We start from the raw sequence: 18,780 nt of genomic DNA on the forward strand, positions 1-18,780 counted from the left end.
TCGTATTACATGACACTTAATAGTTTTAATGTTTTTCTGTCGGTTTGGGGAAATTACCTACTTACTGTATCCAAAAATTCATTTGTTGCTATTAGGTAAGTGACCAAAGACTTTTGTGGCAGCGTAATTTAACCCCTTCTGAGCCAAAGTTAGATTTAACCTTGACTAGTGAAGATCATCCTTTCTCCTAGTGCTGTAACCATGTACACTGCTATTACTTTTGAATTCGTTCGGATTGTTAATAACAAATTTCATAAGTGAATATATATATAGTGAGGCTACAGTGAAGATCTCTAGCTCTTCAAATAAGTGCCTGCAGGATGATCTTGGATGAGCTCCAGCAATTATTCTGATTACACGCTTTTGTGCAATGAACACTCTTTTACTCAATGATGAGTTCCATACGAAAGGAGAGAATGAAAATAGGCGTGGTAAGCTAATTTACTGAGATGTATATCGCCAAAATTTGCAATGAGCCTAATAGCATAAGCAGCTGAACTCAAACGTTTCAGCAGTTCCTCAGTGTGTTTCTTCCAGTTCAACCCCTCATCAATGCATACACCTAGAAATTTTGAATATTCTTCCTTTGCTACCGATTTCTGATCGAAGTCTATATTTATTAATGGTGTCATTCCATTTACATTGTGGAACTGTAGGTACTGTGTTTTGTCAAAGTTTAATGAGAGCCCATTTGCAGAGAACCACTTAGTGATTTTCTGAAAAACATCGTTTACAATTTCACTAGTTAGTTCTTGTCTGTTAGGTGTGATAGCTATACTTGTATCATCGGCAAAAAGTACCAGCTTTGCATTCTCGTGAATGCAGAATGGCAAGTCATTAACATATATTACGAACAGCAGAGGACCCAAGACCGAACCCTGCGGCACCCCATTCTTAATTCTTCCCCAGTTTGAGAAATCACCAGTTTTTTTTTTTTTTGCATATTATGTGAACACAATAAATCAATCAAGTCCAGTGGCACTAAGCTGCCATCTATCAAATCCTGATTCTTTTTTTCTGTATATTATTCTTATTACCAACTTGGGTTCATGGGCCGTTCGTCAGTCCTCGTACCGTCTTCGGGACTGTGCGGATGGTATTTTTCTGAAAGTCTGACAATACGTCGCCGTGTCAAAGAGACTATACACCAATGTCAATATTTGCTGAGTTGCCACTTCCCCCAGTGATGTCACTAACTGCGAAGTAATATTATTTGTACCCTTCTACTTGTTCGAAGCCGTATTAAACGCTTGTTGAAACTTCCTGGCAGATTAAAACTGTGCGCCGGACCGAGACTCGAACTCGGGACCTCTGCCTTTCGCGGGCAAGTGCTCTACCGCTAAGCTACCCGTGCACGACTCACGCCTCGTCCTCACAGCTTTACTTCCGCCAGTACCTCGTCTCCTATTTTCCAAAATTAACAGAAGCTCTCCTGCGAACCTTGCAGAACTGGCACTCCTGGAAGAAAGGAAACTGCGGAGACATGGCTTAGCCGCAGCCTGAGTGGTGCTTGGGTAGCTCAGCGGACAGCCGGTACGGTAGGTCAGCGTGTTCGGTCAGAGGGTTTAGCTACCTTCTGTAATGAAAAGCTGAGTAAACGGATCAACGAACAAGTGTCATCGGACGTCCGCTACGAAAAAAATCAACGAACAATATAGAACAAAATGAGATTTAAAAAAAGCGGTGGAGCACTTGGCCGAGTTCGAGTCTCGGTCCGGCATACAGTTTTAATCTGCGAGTAAGTTTCATATCAGCGCACAGTCCGCTGCAGAGTAAAAATGTCATTCTGGAAACGCTTGTTTTTAGAAAATAATGTCCTTAGTAATGTACGTAATGCACCTTGGCACAGAAAATTTTTCCAGTCAGATTATAATATGCCATTCTTTAACTTTCTTATAAGGAAGGGGATTACATATCCTATACCTATAGCGTTAAATTTGGAATATTTATGACCCATTATCTCAGAATCTTTGACAGGTACAGAGCTGAAATTTTTGGAAAATATAGTTTCACTCCTTCTCTGATTACTGAACAAGAATCATAATATACAGACAAACAATTAGTTAGTCATCATTTTTAAAAAATTCATGTTCAGTTTTTTAAATTAAACTTTGCTTCTGTAAGTAGAAAACCATTAACTTGTATGTAGAAATATTTTGGTGATTCAGCTTCAACAGTATACTAATAGGTAACAGCGTAAAATTAGATATCCGTATCTGTAGTAATTTATGAGATAATTGCTCAATATTTAAAAAAAAAGTCATTTTGAGGAAATCAGGTCTAAACGTTCCATTTGCTATTAACTCAGATATGGAGGCATGCCAGCTCCTAGAAAGAGCCAGGAACATAATCAGCATTATCTGGATCCTGTTCTTGATCATCCTGCAGACCTAAAAGTTTCTTTCTTTTGCTGCCCCTTGCTTCTTTAATCATTTCCTCTGCTGCACGCTGGGCTTTCATGACCGTAGGTCGATCCATTCGCTGGACGGCTTGCAGTGTGTTGGTTCCTTGAATGCCAAGTTGCTCTAGTACCCTGGTTCTTCCCATATTACCACCATTAAACCTTATCACAGTGTAAGTTTATTTGACCGTCGCTGACACAGAAGGCCGCAAACCTTCTTTCCTTCCCGTCTGGGCAAGCTGTGCAGTGACTAGAGTACATGTAAAGCTTACTGGGACAGGGTAAATGTTAGCTACAATGAAGTCGATAATTTGATCGTAACTGACAAAACTTACAAAAAAAAAATGTGAATTTCTTTGTCCACCCACACACTCCTGAGAATGGCACATTAACAATTTGCAATTACGCTACCCCTGAGTTGATAGATACTCGGCACCTCGCAAGAAGAACTACCAGATCAAGAATATTAGGTACGTTGTAGGAAGCGGTTAAGAGTTGGTGAAAATCTCGCTTCTGAGAACACAGATAGCTCTTAACCGCAGAACTCTGCACGAGACACGCGTTGGTGCAGTGCTGCGATACAGACCGTATATCTCCCTTCGAAGACGATGGCCAAGACGCCGCCTCCAAGTCCGTACCGCTCGACGGCTGAAGGCGAAATCCCCTCCCTCCACAATTCTCTCGTCTCCTACGCGTACGAAAACGCTGCGGAAGAATACTCAGTTTCGTTCAATGTCGAACGCTCTACCATCGCCGAAATCCCTCCACTGAGATATACCCAATGATCGAGTAGGTCACAACGCCCCTAGGCAACGAAATTCCCGTCTTCGCCACGTGTTGCCCAGCACAGGTGGCTCCGGATGTCGAGCTATCCCCAAAAGCGCCGTATTGTCCCGCGTTTACGGTGACCGCTACCTGTCGTCCACGGCGGCCCGGCGATCTACGGCCAGCTGCAGACTCATATACCACAATTCTCAACTTAAGTTAGTGCCTCAATACTGCAGACATGCAGGGAGTACTGCTCGAGAGTGCCTCATATTTATCATAATTCAATAGAGTCATGATCTGATGCCCTTACCAGTCTCTTTATTAGTAATACTAATGTTGGTAAGGTAACGTGTAAGTGCCCAAATCCTCGCACCTTACAACAATGTCACAAACACCAAAGCATTGAGTTTTCATTTCTACAAAGACAACTTTTGGTATGCAGGTCCAAATGATATTGTTGAAATATTTCTTCAGGTTTCGCGTTCGACCATGGAGACATTCTGAAAGAAGGTCAGAATGAGCTAACTGTCTATATATTGGTTTAATGGCTTCCATCACTGGAGATGGTATGCTATTTTTGTGCCTAAATGTTTCCTCTGTACCCGATACCTGCGATTTTTCTCACTTGTACCATGATTCAGCACCAGGCGAGCAAAGACCATGTACAGGCATCTTCAACTTTTGTAGTCCTGTCTTCCTCAGTTGCGTGTAATATCACGGTACATTGATAATTTTTACTTATGGACCGTCTGACAGCAACTGAATAAAACACTATTTTATTGCCATACGCGTTTCGCCTTTATTTTCTGCAAGGCATCATCAGGGGCAGGTTGCGTGGACAATTTCTTACACATTACGCTCCTGTTGCATTTTTGGTGTTGTTATTCTTCTTATGAATGCCAATTTGCAGTTTTTTCCCACATTCCACAGCACTATGAACTGAACGCTTCTTTCAATGCAATGTTTTGGTTTCTGTTGACGACAAAAATGCAACAGGAGCGTAATATGTAAGAAATTGTCCACGCAACCTGCCACTGATGATGCCTTTCAGAAAACAATGGCGAAATGCGTATGGCACTAAAATAGTTGCTGTCAGACGGTCCATAAGTAAAAATTATCAATATACCGTGACCATGTACAGGAGTTACATCATTGGATAATATATGAAAGAATGTAGCCCACACTGCTCTTTTCATCCCTTGTAGGTCACGCGTATTGTTTCTTATTGCTATTCCATAATATTGCTGCAGTTCATCAATGTTTTTGTCTGGAAGTCTTCCTTTACCATTTAGAGTCTTCAGAAAATGCATGAGCAATACCTATTTTTGTTTACACACTGCCTTCAACCTCTTGGCCGGATTTACTTACACTTGCACTATTAAAATTGAAATAATAGAAACTATACTTCCAACTTCAAATAAACGAAAAACAATGAATCAAATTATTCAGGAGAGATCAAATATTATTAAAATGTCACTTTTGGACCAATGTCACCTAAGGTATACCCCTTAATAATGTCTCTCTACATTCGACTAGTCTCACATTTAAGTATAAACCACTTCCCTAGCACATCACAGCTTGGATTCCAGAAGGGTTGCTTGGAATACTATTTATACATTTATTCACTAAATGTTACAACCCTTTAGTAATAAAAATCCCCAATTTGAATTTTTTATGATCTATGCAATGATGGAAATGAGCGTTTGGCGTTATTGGACGGGAGGCCCCTTACGAGGGAGGTCCGGCCGCCTTGGTGGAGGTCTTATTACATTCGACGCCACATTGGGCGACCTGCGCGCCGGAGGGGGATGAAATGAGGATGAAGACAGGAAAACACAAAGTGCCTGTGTATCCATGGTACTAGAAGGAGCTGTTGAGGATAAAAACTGTAGAGAAAAATATGGATTGGAGTACATTCAGCAAATGAATTCGGACGTAGGGTGCAAGTGCTGGGGTCTGAGATAAAGAGGCTGCAAAAGGGAGAATGAGATGAAAAACAAGTTGGCACAGGAGTGAAATTTGTGGCGAGCCGCATGGCACCAGTTACACACGATTGATGACTCAAAAAGAAAAGTTTCAAGGTATTTGATATAGTAGATCATGCTACACGCTTAGAAAAAAAGTTTTATGGCATTTACGGCTTAACAAATAACTGGTTTGAACCGCAGCCAACAGAATACAAAAAATTAAGTTGAATAACTGAATTCAAACGGTATTCGAAGGAGAGAAAATTTTACTGACTGGGGGTTTTCAGCTTCTAGAAAAATTCTGTCAGTCCTGACTGCTCAGGCCGCTTCGCACAACGAACATAAGCATCAAGAATTCCTGCAGTGACAAGGCGGGCATTGTTTTTCCATCTGTCGCTCTCACATTGGCTTCAGGAATTTAACGGGCTAAGGGAGGTCTGCAGTAAATCACTATAAATGAGGCAGACACCGGGGTGGCGAAAGGTGAAACGAGGAGAGCCACTGTAGACAGTCGCTTGTTCCCGTCCGGCCTCCACGTCAGAGACAGACGAAGGCGCCAATAACTCTGGCGGCGACGCAAAGGGAGTCGGTGGCTGACTATCGAGATGGAGCGAGCCGATAGGAGAGGAGGGTGCTTCCCGGCGGGCACCGACCAGGATCTGCCATTAGGGCGCGGTGTCGCGGCCGACCCGGGGTCTGCGCCACCTGTTATTTATGGCGGGTCGCAGCCGACAAGGCGCACCGTGGCGCCGGCGCCACGGCGTGCTGGCGTCAGCCACGTCTGTCTGTAGCACTGCGCTGGTGAGCTCAAGAAACGCAGTCACTTCCGCATGACGTGTAACGCAACTCGATGTAACTTCTACATCTTATGAATTATGTGTCCCTCTGGAAGGTGGGGGTTTAAGGAGATGGCACCTTGATAAACTGACTAAACCAGAGGTTGTAGAGAGTTTCAGGGAGAGCATAAGGGAACAACTGAAAGGAATGGGGGAAAGAAATACAGTAGAGAAGAATGGGTAGCTCTGAGGGGTGAAGTAGTGAAGGCAGCAGACGATCAAGTAGGTAAAAAGACGAGGGCTGGTAAAAATCCTTGGGTAACAGAAGAAATACCGAATATAATTGATGAAAGAAGAAAATATAAAAATTCAGTAAATGAAGCAGGCAAAAAGGAATACAGACGTCTCAAAAATGAGATCGACAGGAAGCGCAAAACTGCTAAGAAGGGATGGCTAGAGGACAACTGTAAGGATGTAGAGGCTTATCTGACTGGGTGTTGTGTGATGTCCTTAGGTTAGCTAGGTTTAAGTAGTTCTAAGTTCTAGGGGACTGATGACCGTAGAAGTTACGTCTCATAGTGCTCAGAGCTATTTGAAACATTTTTAGAGTCTTATCTCACTAGGGGTAAGATAGATACTGCTTACAGGAAAATTAAAGAGACCTTTGGAGAAAAGAGAACCACTTGTATGAATATCAAGAGCTCAGATGGAAACCCGGTTCTAAGCAAAGAAGGGAAAGCAGAAAGGTGGAAGGAGTATATAGAGGGTCTAAACAAGGGAGATGTACTTGAGGACAATACTATGGAAATGGAAGAGGATGTAGATGAAGATGAAATGGGAGATATGATACTGTGTGAAGAGTTTGATAGAGCGCTGAAAGACCTCAGTAGAAACAAGGCCCTGGGAGTAGACAACACTCTATTAGAACTAATGACGGCCTTGGGAGAGCCAGTCATGACAAAACTCTACCGTCTGGTGATCAAGATGTATGAGGCAGGCGAAATACCCTCAGACTTCAAGAAGAATATAATGATTCCAATCCCAAAGAAAGCAGGTGTTGACAGATGTGAAAATTACCGAACTATTCGACATTGTAATTCTCTCAGAGACAGCAAAGGACTTGGAAAGGCAGTTGACCGGAATGGACAGTGTCTTGAAAGGGGGATATAAGATGAACATCAACAAAAGCAACACGAATATCATGGAATGTAGTCGAATTAAGTCTGGTGATGCTGAGTGAATTAGATTAGGAAATGAGACGGTTAAAGTAGTAAATGAGTTTTTCTATTTGGCGAGCAAAATAACTGATGATGGTCGAAGTAGAGAGGATATAAAATGTAGACTGGCAATGGCAAGGAAAGCGTTTCTGAAGAAGAGGAATTTGTTAACATCGAGTATACATAAGTGTCAGGAAGTCGTTTCTGAAAGTATTTGTATGGAGTGTAGCCATGTATGGAAGTGAAACATGGACGATAAATTGTTTGGACAGGAAGAGAATGGAAGCTTTCGAAATGTGATGCTACAGAAGAATGCAGAAGATTAGATAGGTAGATCACGTTACTAATGAGGAAGTATTGAATAGAATAGGGAAGAAGAGGAGTTTGTGGCACAACTTGACTAGAAGAAGGAACCGGTTGGTAGGGCATGTTCTGAGGCATCAAGGGATCACAAATTTAGCGTTGGAGGGCAGCGTGGAGGGTAAAAATCGTAGAGGGAGACCAAGAGATGAAAACATTAAGCAGATTCAGAAGGATGTAGGTTGCAGCAAGTACTGGGAGATGAAGAAGCTTGCACAGAATAGAGTAGCATGGAGAGCTGCATCAAACCAGTCTCAGGACTGAAGACCACAACAACAACAACAACAACTGTAAGTCATTTCTGGAAGCTGGAGAGATCTGGAGAGATTGAATAAGAGTCTCTGGCTGTTCTTCCCACCGACATGTTGTCTTCTAAAGTGTGTCCCAGCAAAGAAGACAGTTCCTCGGTCGTGGGATGTTCTTCGGCGGAAGCTGCTACGCTGTCATTTCGAACCTGTGATTGTGCTTTTGGTTGGGTGGCACTTGCCCAGGTTAATCTCTGAATCTACAGAGGGCAAGACCTATATAGCACTGACAATGATGGTAGGCGACACTTCTCATTAATGTATCCTGTTTGGTTGTCATTGAAGTATTCACACATTTACACTGTATTTTACAACACTCGACATAGCTTTCTTAAGGGGACCACACCCTGCCTATCTAACCCATGTTAATTCAGTCAAGTGCTTGACCCATTTCTGAAAAAAATGATTTGATGCAGGAGCTTCATATTTTTACTGTATGTTACATGGTGCTAATAGAGCCAACTGTACTAAAATCTACTTTATCCATTTTATAGTTTTTAAGAAATACTTTTTTAAATTTATCAACAAAAAATTTAAGTTTTTTCTGAAGAAACATCTTTTGTTACCTTCCTAACGGCGGTATATTAATGAATGAAGTGCCAGAGGTGGCTTTTTATGTTATGCAGAGTCCCTGAAAATTTCATTTTTTCTAATATAATAGGGCATACGTATTGAAAATTTTAGTTGCCGGGAATTGATTTTAAAGAAGAAACTTTTGAAATTTGTTACTTACAGTTAATTAAAACTATCCTGCTATATATAATGGCCCTTCTTTGGCCTCTGGCAGGTCTTCCAGCTTCTTTTTCACCTTCATGGATGTTTGTCTTGCTTTTTTGGCCATTTTAGATGGAGATCCGTCCGCATCAGCTATCCTCATTTTATCGCAATGTTGCAGCCCAGTGATCATATTTTCACCAGGATTAATTCCCACCTTTTTCAGTACCCAACACTTTCCAATATTACCAAAATTGAATGTAACAACAGCAACATGAACTCCTAGTTTCATTGTGTGCATGCGTACAAGTACAGTTTGAGGAAGGCGGTTCGAAATAATGCTGTTGAAGCATTCGTTTGAGTTCTGTGTCTGCCCATGCAGACATTTCCTTAAAAGGTCAGGATGAGCCAAGTCTCTGAAAATAGGTTTAATTGCTGTAATAACAATAGGAGGAAGAGAATGCTGTTGAGAATAAGATTCTACGGTTGCCTGAGCCCTATTGTATTTGCACCACGAATTTTCTCCGGATGGACACAATCCATGGCATGGCCTATCATCAGTAGTGGACTTCTGGTAGAATATGTCCCAAATATCTCTCTTCATTGCCCCTGATTTTCTTTATTTCTCCTAACTGCCTGCCCATAGTATACCTGCATCTTTTCTATAACAACTACTCGCAATCACATTTGAACCAAACTAACCGAGTGTTTGAAAGCGTGTTGTTTACAAACAGCAGAAACAAAAGAATACCGACCGTTGCATTCCAAGGATAGCCAACATACTCGGGAGTAAAAGAAAAAGAATCCTAATGTGCAATGTAGGGGATATAAAGATCTAAAATATATGCAGAACAGCGGGTGACAGAAAAGTGGACGTGTCACATAAACACACGTGATAGGAAAATGGTTTTTAAATGCTCGAAAAAAAATTTTGTCAGCAAAATACTTTTCAGAGTACTTAAATAAAACCTTAATCTATCGAAATATAATGTAAACCGAAAATCGATTTTTTTTCGACCTGGACTACCGTGTGGTCCCCTTAATTGTATGGTAACTTTTCCATCCAACTTGCGAAATATGATACACATTTCCGATTCTCCGGTACACACTAGACAGAGTGCGTATTACATATTCATAACTAAGTTACGCCAGATATCGTGTACAACATGTCCGGCTCTGAAGAACCCCGAAACGGAGAGACTATTACATACTGACATCTAAGTAACGCACGTTACTGAGATACGTGTCCGGCCCTCGAGCCTGCCCGAAACAGAGTGTGCCAAAGCGACCTGGAGGTCTCCGAAGCACTTCTGTTGCAATATCGTTGCTCTTATGTTTCTCAAAACTAGTGAAATTTAATAAACGAAAACGATAGACTAGTAGGTTAACAATGAGAGATTGTCATACTAAAAGCTGGGTTAAATACAATGAAAATTACGTAAATAATTAATAAGTGAAGTTAGGCATTTTGGCGCCTAGCACTCGAAGGTGCCGACCAATGAGAAGCAAGTTCAGTACAATTGGTGGGCTCTCCAACAGGACTGGTACGTACTGTACCATCTGGCGCTTGTACCTCACTCCACTTTTGTACCATATGCTGAGAGGCGGCATGAGCCCCCTCTCATATTTCTATCTTACTCTGAGTAATTCGATTTTCCTCTCTAACTGCATGCGGGAAAAAGTTGCTATTCCTTCAGACGCGGACTTCCCATGCAGCGTCTCTCATCACCCGGGTGGTCCGGTGACAGGCGAGTTCCGCTGAGCTTGAAAGGGTTGAGCCGACGGGTGTGAGGGAGTCGAGTGGATGCTTTCCAGGAGCCGACATTGTCATAAGACGGGAGTGACACGCCCAGATGCGCCGGAAGGGGCGGCTGGGATAGAGGTTCCGTTACTTCGCAGAAACTTAGTGAAAACCGTTTCTGGCGGGCTACTAGCGAAGCGTGGGAAAGACTTGTGTTCCCAGGCAGTCTTGGCGGGCAAATTCCCGAGTATTCTGCAAAGTCGTAACTGTAATTGGCTTTCTCAGGGCATAGCTCCGTGACGTAGCAAAATCGGCGCAGAGATTGGCGCCAAGAATCTCCATTGGTGGAATGGTAGTGCTTCGGCAATAGAGTGGAATTTTCCACCTGTTTTCGAGTTCCTGATTGGGTCGTTTAACCACGGCCACTGTCGTGGGGGCGGGAATTTTCTGTGTTCGGCTTGTACGGGTGCTCTTGAGAGAGTCGGCTCTCGCCCTTCAGTCGGAGTAGGTTACAAGACTGAGCTCTCACTGCTCTGGACAGCCTGCCTTCCGTTGGCTGTCTTATATACTTTTATTTAATTGGAACTGTTTGACGAAGTTGCTGAAGTTTCGACTTCAAGGTAACTTTCAGAGTACAGTTCGCAATTGAGCGTTCTGCGTGCAAGCGGCCTATGTTGTCCGTCTTGAGCAGTTTTGGCTAAAGTTGACTGTATCGGAGTTACTGTGTGACTTCGCTCGTTAAAACCAATCACTGTACCGTCAGTGATTGTGTGGCGAGCCTTTTTCGTCTCCCTCAGAGGCGCATTTGTATTGCTAGGAAGTCTTTAGTCTGGAACAACCAGACCAGGATAATTTGTTTCGGGCTATACTCGCGACATTATCAGCACCACGACAGGACACCGAAGCAACCAGCCATCGCCTGCGGTAAGCGAGATCGTGTCTTTGCAGTTTAGGAGACAGCTTGGTAATGTACGTCCGCAGCACCGGCAAAGCAAGGAATTTTGCTAGTTGATAATCAGAGCTCAGCAGAGCGCGCCTGCTCGTCTTTTCTAACTTTGTTCTGTCTTGGGTGTTCATTGTCTGTGTTCTCACTGCTGTAGCAGCAATTAATGTTGGGTTGACTGTGTGTTTCTCTTAAGATTTGAGTTGCAAGGAATTGGCTCCACATACCACTTCGTCATAAATTTCACAATCTAGTTAAGGGACAACTTCACCTTCACAGCATTTGTTTGAGTATCCATTTTGAGCCAATTTGATGTATTGTAAATGTTTCATGTATTTTGTTTATTATTTTGAGTTTAGTCATAGTAAATCATACTGTTATTTTGGACAGAACTTTCAATCTGTTAATCGGTAGAGCAACCCTGTCATTTCTCACTACGTTAATGAAACTTCCGCTTATTTAACTTATTTATCAAATTAAATTATTGCAGGTGCCAAATTCTTTTCTACTCCACTTTCAGGGTCGATTACAATCAGTTCGCGTTTCTTTTTAATCTATGTGCAACAGCAAAAGTCAGAGTTAGAATAGAGGGGGGGGGGGGGCTTAGAGCATCATTTACATATGAAGATTCTAGAAGAATTTAGTGTTAAATACGCTGCTAGCCCCGGCACCTCGCAATGCTACTTCACATGTATCAAACTGCATCGAGGCGAGCTTCTAGCAAAATACAGTACTGGCGGCCACAGCCAGGAATATCACAATCTTCGTCTACGTCCACGTAGGTAGCACGCAAGCCACCGTACGGTGCGTAGCGGAGGGTGCCCTGTATCACTACTTGTCATTTCCTTTCCTGTCCCACTCAGTAAAATAGCGACAGATAACGACTCTCTATATGTCTCCATATGAGCCCTAATTTCTCGCATATTATCTTCGCTGTCCTTAACGCGCAATGTATGTTGGCGGCACTAGAATCGTCTGGAAGTCAGCTTCAAATGTCGATTCTAAACTGTCTCAATAGTGTTCCTCGAAAACAACGTCTCTTTCCCTTCAGGGATTCCCACTTGAGTTACAGAAACATCACCGTAACACTTGCTTGTTGTTAGAACCTACTGGTAGCAAATCTATCAGCCCGCCTCCGAGTTGTTTCGATTCCACCCTTTGATCCTACGTGGTAAGGGATCCAAACACTCGGAAAGTACTCAAGAATAGGTCGCAACAGCGTCCTACATGCGGTCCCCTTCACGAATGAACGACACTTTCCTAAAATTCTCCCTCTAAACCGAACTCGACCATTCGCCTTCCCTGCCACAGTTCTCACATGCTCGTTCAATTTCATGTCGCTTTGCAACGCTACGCCCAGATATTTAAACGACGTGACCGTCTCAAGCAGGGCACAACTAATGCTGTATCTGCATATTGTAGGTTTGTTTTTCCTACTCATCCGCTATAGCTTACATTTTTTCCACATTTAGAGATAGCTGCCATTCGCTACGCCAACTAAAAGTTTTGTCTAAGTCACCTTGTATCTTCATACTGCCACTCAACTTCGACACCTCAGCGTACACCACAGCATCATCAGCAAACAACCACAGATTGCTGCCCATCCTGTCCACCAAATCATTTATATATATAGAGAACAGCATCGGTCCTATCACACTTTCTTTGGACACTCCTGACGATACCCTTGTCTCTGGTGAACACTCGCCGTCGCGGACAACATACTGGTTTCTATTACTTACAAAGTCTTTGAGCCACTCATGTTTCTATGAAATTTTCCATATTCTCGTACTTAACTTGACAGCCTGCAACTTGGACCACATGTGGAAAAAATTGCTACAGTATAGTACAGAAGGTAACTAAAGAATACGAAATTGGACTTACAACAATGACACGTGTATTCAAAGACAAAAGTTTCTCCGAAGTTACTGCGAACCATAATGGTCCCCTGAACATCACGATAGGTGGGATATGGATCTAAATATGAAGTGCCATCGCCACAGACAACAATCTACGCTATGCAGCGTGCTCCCACTATGTTGGTAAGGAGTCGTTGTCGGAAGAGATCCCATTCATTCAATAGCGCGCTTGAAAAGTGCTGGATGGTCGCTAGTGTACATACACTAGATAGGAGAAAGGGCAAGCAAGACAATTTGTAATCCTCTAGTTTCACCTCCTCTTCCTGCGCGAGCAATCGTGCACTGCCTTCCATGGAAATTAACTCCGTGCTGAACGCACGTCTGAAAAAGACGCAGATGGGGAAAGACAGGTGAGTGTACAGTATTAAATAGTTTGAAGGTCATCACGTTTTTGTGCAATGAAGACTTTCATTCTTAAGAATGAGTTACCCCAGAACATTATTCCACATGACATTACTGAATGAAAATATACAAAATATATCAACTTACTGATTTGTCTCTCCCCAAGATTTGCAACAAATGGTTAAAATGGCTCTAAGCACTATGGGTCTTAACATCTGACGTCATCAGTCCTCTAGACTTAGAACTACTTAAACCTAACTAACCTAGGACATCACACACATCCACGACCGAGGCAGGATTCGAACCTGCGACCGTAGCAGCCCGGCGGTTCCCGACTGAAGCGCCTAGAACGGCTCCGCCACAACGGCCGGCTAATATTTGTAATGATTCTAAGCTCAAATGTGGCTGAGTATTTTAGGAGTTCCAAAACGTGTTTGTCCCAATTATAATTCTCATCAATATGCACCCCGAAGAATTTGCCATTTCCACCCTATTTATTATTTCCCTACCCTGTCTTTCACTCATCATTGGTCTAGTACCCCAAGATGTACAGAAGAAAATATGTTGCCTCTTTTTAAATTTTAGGATGAGTCCATTCACAGAAAACCATTCTATGGTACTTTTAAGAACCTTGTTTACCATTTATTCTGTTTTAGTACATAAGCTTGGATTGATTACAATGCTAGAATCATTTGCAAAAAAGAACTAATTCTGCTTATTGTATATTAGACGCAAGATCGTTTACACATAGTAAACGGAAGATCGTTTACATATATGAGGAACAGTAACTGACCTAAGATTGATCCTTGGGGAACTCCGTATGTGATTTCTCCCCAGTCAGAATTATGACCCTCGAGTATTTTGCTTGAATTACTGAATGCAACTTTCTGCATCCTTTTGATTAGATTTGACATTATCCTTTGTTCGATCCCATAAAACGCCAATTTATCTACGAGAATACTGTGACTCACACAGTGAAATGCCTTAGAAATGTCGCAGGCAATGCCGACCGGCGCTATTTTATTATTTAATGTTTGTAAAATCTGGTGAGTAAACTTATAAATCGCGTTCTCAGTGGAGCAACCCTTCGGGAAACCCAAACTGTGATTTGCTAAGTACGCTAATCCTTGCTACCGTGAGATAATATTCTAGAATACATCACCTTCTCAAAAATTTTGGAGAATGTAGTCAGCATTGGAGCAGGTCGGTAGTTACTGGCATCTATCTTAGCACCCCTACTACGGACGGATTTAAAAACGGTACATTTTAGTCTCTCTGGAAAAATGCCCCGCGTTACTGATACATTACGTACTTCGTACAAGTCTGGGCTTATTACATGAGAACATATCTTTTAGTACTCTATTGAAGACACCATCAAAACGAGATGAGCTTTTATTTTACAGAGGACATCCTCTTCAAAGTCGTGCACTGCGAACGTAGTAGTTTCTCGCCACGATTGCTGAAACTAACCTGAAATGTTGTGTGATGTCATATTTACAGCAGGGAGTGACTAGCGGTCGTGCAGTATAGGGGGAGATGCGAAAGTGATCCAGTCTTCAGTCTTCTTTTATATTCAAACAGTACACTTCCCGATATGAGTTTCTACGACGTCCCCTCTATATCTCCCACAAACCTGTAATAGGAATTGTGAAACGCCCCGTGTAAAGTAAACATGCAGAGTGACTAAGTGGAACGACCATGCGAAACAAGTCGTAGGAAAGGCAGACGACACACTGAAATTTGTTGGGAGAGTGTTAAGTAAATGAAAGGGAGAGCTGCTTTACCTGACAGAATTACTAGAGGATATAGAGAAGGTGCGAAAAGAGCAGAACGGGTTCGTCCAGCACACGTGAATGCCTTTGTCTTGTCGTCACTCATCCAATTCCAGTAACAGATGATAAAAGAAAATCACTGTGTACTGCAGAGAGATTTACTGCTGAAATTCCTACAACGCTCGTTTCAAGAAAGTCAAGCAATACGTTTTTTCTGCCAAACGTATCTGGCGAAATGAACATATCGGTAACAATTTAAAAAAATAGTCACTCTTCCCAAGCCCCCATTCGTGACTGGAAATTATAATAATATCAGTGGTACATTTCAGTCACACAATACGAAGTGCAGGTGGAGATTTATATGAATTGAGGCCGGAGTAACAATATTGCCGTTTTGGAGAAGTGTAATTGGCGAAGTAGGGGCAGGCTGGGTAATATCGAAAACGCAAACTTTTCGAAATTATTATATTTTTTAAGGTTTTACTGGAACATCATTCACACTAATGAATGATGTAACACGTTACGTAATACAGTTATTACACTCAGTATCATAAAAATGAACGTTCATTGATTTTCAATATTTTTCTTCCATTTGCATTCTGGTGATTTAACTTTTTGGTGGGGTGTATTAGATATGAAACTGTAGTGTGTAAGAAGTCATTCTTGTTACGAAAAAGTTTAAATTGTATGGTAAATAGTAATAAACTTGAACTTGTCCATGGTCTCACCTAGTTTGTAAAGAATATGTCAACGTGTTTTTGCTGAAACCTGCAGCTCGTTGCAAAGTCGTGGGTTCAGCTGTCCTCAACCTTAAGTCTTGGTGTCTATCAGTAAAATCACAGTGAAAGTTTCTGCTTCCAATTTTGATGTTATTGAAATGGTGCTTTTTTCAGTCACGCTGCATATTTTTACGCTAGGTTGTAGAGCTCATTGTTACTCAAAGGCGTAAGCCATCTAAATTTTTATCTTGTTCGAACAGTACTGTTTTCCTGCTCGTCACTGAATGCTCTAGGTACAACTTACTGTTGCTTTCGTGGCTTCCTCTTTATTTTCCCGTAAATTTGTAAGTCCTTCTTCACCTAACGTAGCTGGTGATTACACTCGTAATTGAACTGCAGCTACCTACTGAGGTGGCGCAGTGAAGCGCACACTGAACTTGCGTTCGGGAGGTCGACGGTTCAAACCCGCGTAAGGCCATCCTGATTTAGATTTTTCGTGATTCTCCCAAAACGCTTCAGTCAGATTCTGGGATGGTTCCTTTGAAAGGGGACGGCCATTTCCCTTCCTCATCCGATGGGACCGGTAATCTCGGTTTTGGTCCCCTCCCCAAATCAACCAATCAACCAAACTGCAGTTGGGCTCAGAGGTCCAATGGGGGCTGTTCAAATGGTTCAAGTGGCTCTGAGCACTATGGGACTTAACATCTGAGGTTATCAGTCCCCTGCAGGGGCTGTAATTATCATATGGCAGCGAAACTTGGTATATATTCCAGAATGAGATTTTCACTCTGAAGCGGAGTGTGCGCTGATATGAAACTTCCTGGCAGATTAAAACTGTGTGCCGGACCGAGACTCGAACTCGAGACCTTTGGTATGTATTCTAAAACGTTAATGCAGAACCGATTTACGCTGAAAAAAAAATAGTTCTTACTTCAGCCATCAGGTGGAAATCTAACGGTGTGAATGCAAGAAAGATGTATAGAAAAGCTTCCACATGTAATAGATTAGGAACGTGACTCGTGCAGAAACAGTCAAATAGGTGATGAAGGCATAATGTTGATTTTATTATTAACTGCCAATAACACAATTCGTTCAATGTGAGCACCGGAGGAGGGGACGAGATGCTGTATAGCACCAGATCTTCACCTGCTGGCCAAAATTGGAACTAATTCTTTTTCATTGTAAATCGGTTCTGAAAATTTGCAAAGTTTCACTGCCATACGGTAATTACAGCTCACAATGGATCTAAGTGAATACTTGCACTTTAATTATAACCACCTGGTACTTCGAGGGAACGAATCTTTCCTACCCACTCGTCCACGTGTTATCTCTTGAAGTCGACGAGATGCTGTACAGCACCAGACCTGTACCTGCTGGCAAAATTGGAACTAATTCTTTTTCAGTGTAAATTTGTTTTGCATTAAGGCATTAGCGTATTTACAAAGTTTCTCTGACGTACGATAATTACTGCACACACTGGACCTATGTGAATACCTGCACATTAACCAAAACCACCTGGTTCTTCGAGGAAACGAATATTTATTACTCACTTCTCGACGTCTTATTTCAAGAAGTTTTGATTTTTTTCCGCAGCTTCTTTGACGTCCTGAATGCTCCCTCTTTTTCTGTTTAAAAATATCATAAAAATGGTTTTTTTGTTTTTCTTTCTATTTCCTGTATATCCCGATAAAACGCGTACGTACCGCCGTGGTCGTTCAACATTCCCATTGTTATTACCTAGGCCGGACGTTGTCATAGCTAGCAATATAGAAAATAATATCTGTTGTATCTAAAGATACAATAAAAATGTACAACCCGATGGAAAGTTGTTCGACATACGAAAACACAAGTTGCTGTAGTAACTTCCAGAAATGTACGTTCTGGGCGAAGCAGTGCGTGCGCGCAACGATTTCCGTGACTCACAAATGCCGTCCTCCCTCTTTCGACAGCCGAAATGAGAAAAGAAAAAATAAAATGGAGCAACTCCCTCCCCAGATTAGAGCTATGATCTGTACGAGGGAAACCTTTGTTCGTTTGACCCCAGGCGCGTCGGAGGCAGTGCAGCGCAAGCCTGAGGGCCGCTGGAGACACGTGACTGCTGGAGAAAAAAGGGGGGTAGAGGGGACAGGAAGGAGGAGGAGGAGGAGGGTGGATGCCGGAGGAGGGAAGGAGAAAGAAAATAAACGAACCCGTTATTACCGTTGGAGGGCTGCCGCGGCCTGTCTTTTTCTCGGCGTGTGTGATAGAAATGTTTTAATCAAGCGGTGACGTCTGGAGAGCGCCAGGCTGCCCGAGGGTTCTCGGCATGACGTGTGTCGCGAGGGGAGCAGGTGGGGGGGGGGGGGGGGAGGGGGGGAGGCGGAGTACAAACGGAGCCACAGACGGCCTTAAACAGCTTCTGCTCGCCAGCCACCAGATGGGTTTTGCAAGCGCTCGCCGCAGTTACTGGTCCCTGAAACTCGCTCCTATGGCCGAGTTACGACTGCGCTACTTCTGTTTCCTCCGCTAGCTGCCGTGGTCGAAGCCATAAGGGCGCGATTCCGCTACACGCAGGGGTGAGGCGTGCTATTAACTATTGCAATCGCCGATTTCGGTTATAGATCAGGGGCATTCTTTTTACATTTAAACAACGTTGATCTACTTTAAACGCGAACATTTTTAGGTTAGGCTTTACCGTGACTGTTACTGACATTAAATGAAACAACAGGTTTACTGCTACCGTCACCGTTTTATTTATTTCCACGACTCTTTTAGAAGGTTTAAACCTCCATCATCAGGTGGATTTACATTAGTTAGTATTACATATCTACATCCAACGAAAAGGCAGAAAACTAGGCAT

The 18,780-nt window shown here is 42.6% G+C and overlaps 1 protein-coding gene across 1 annotated transcript in view; it reads right to left on the reverse strand.

Annotated features, from left to right (window-relative positions):
• The window catches only part of LOC126284025 (roundabout homolog 2-like), a 1,608,695-nt gene that overhangs the window by 695,765 nt on the left and 894,150 nt on the right, over positions 1–18,780 (reverse strand). The window lies entirely within an intron of this gene.

The sequence above is a fragment of the Schistocerca gregaria genome, chromosome 1, assembly GCF_023897955.1.
Source record: "Schistocerca gregaria isolate iqSchGreg1 chromosome 1, iqSchGreg1.2, whole genome shotgun sequence".
In the NCBI taxonomy this organism is placed as follows: Eukaryota; Metazoa; Arthropoda; class Insecta; order Orthoptera; family Acrididae; genus Schistocerca; species Schistocerca gregaria.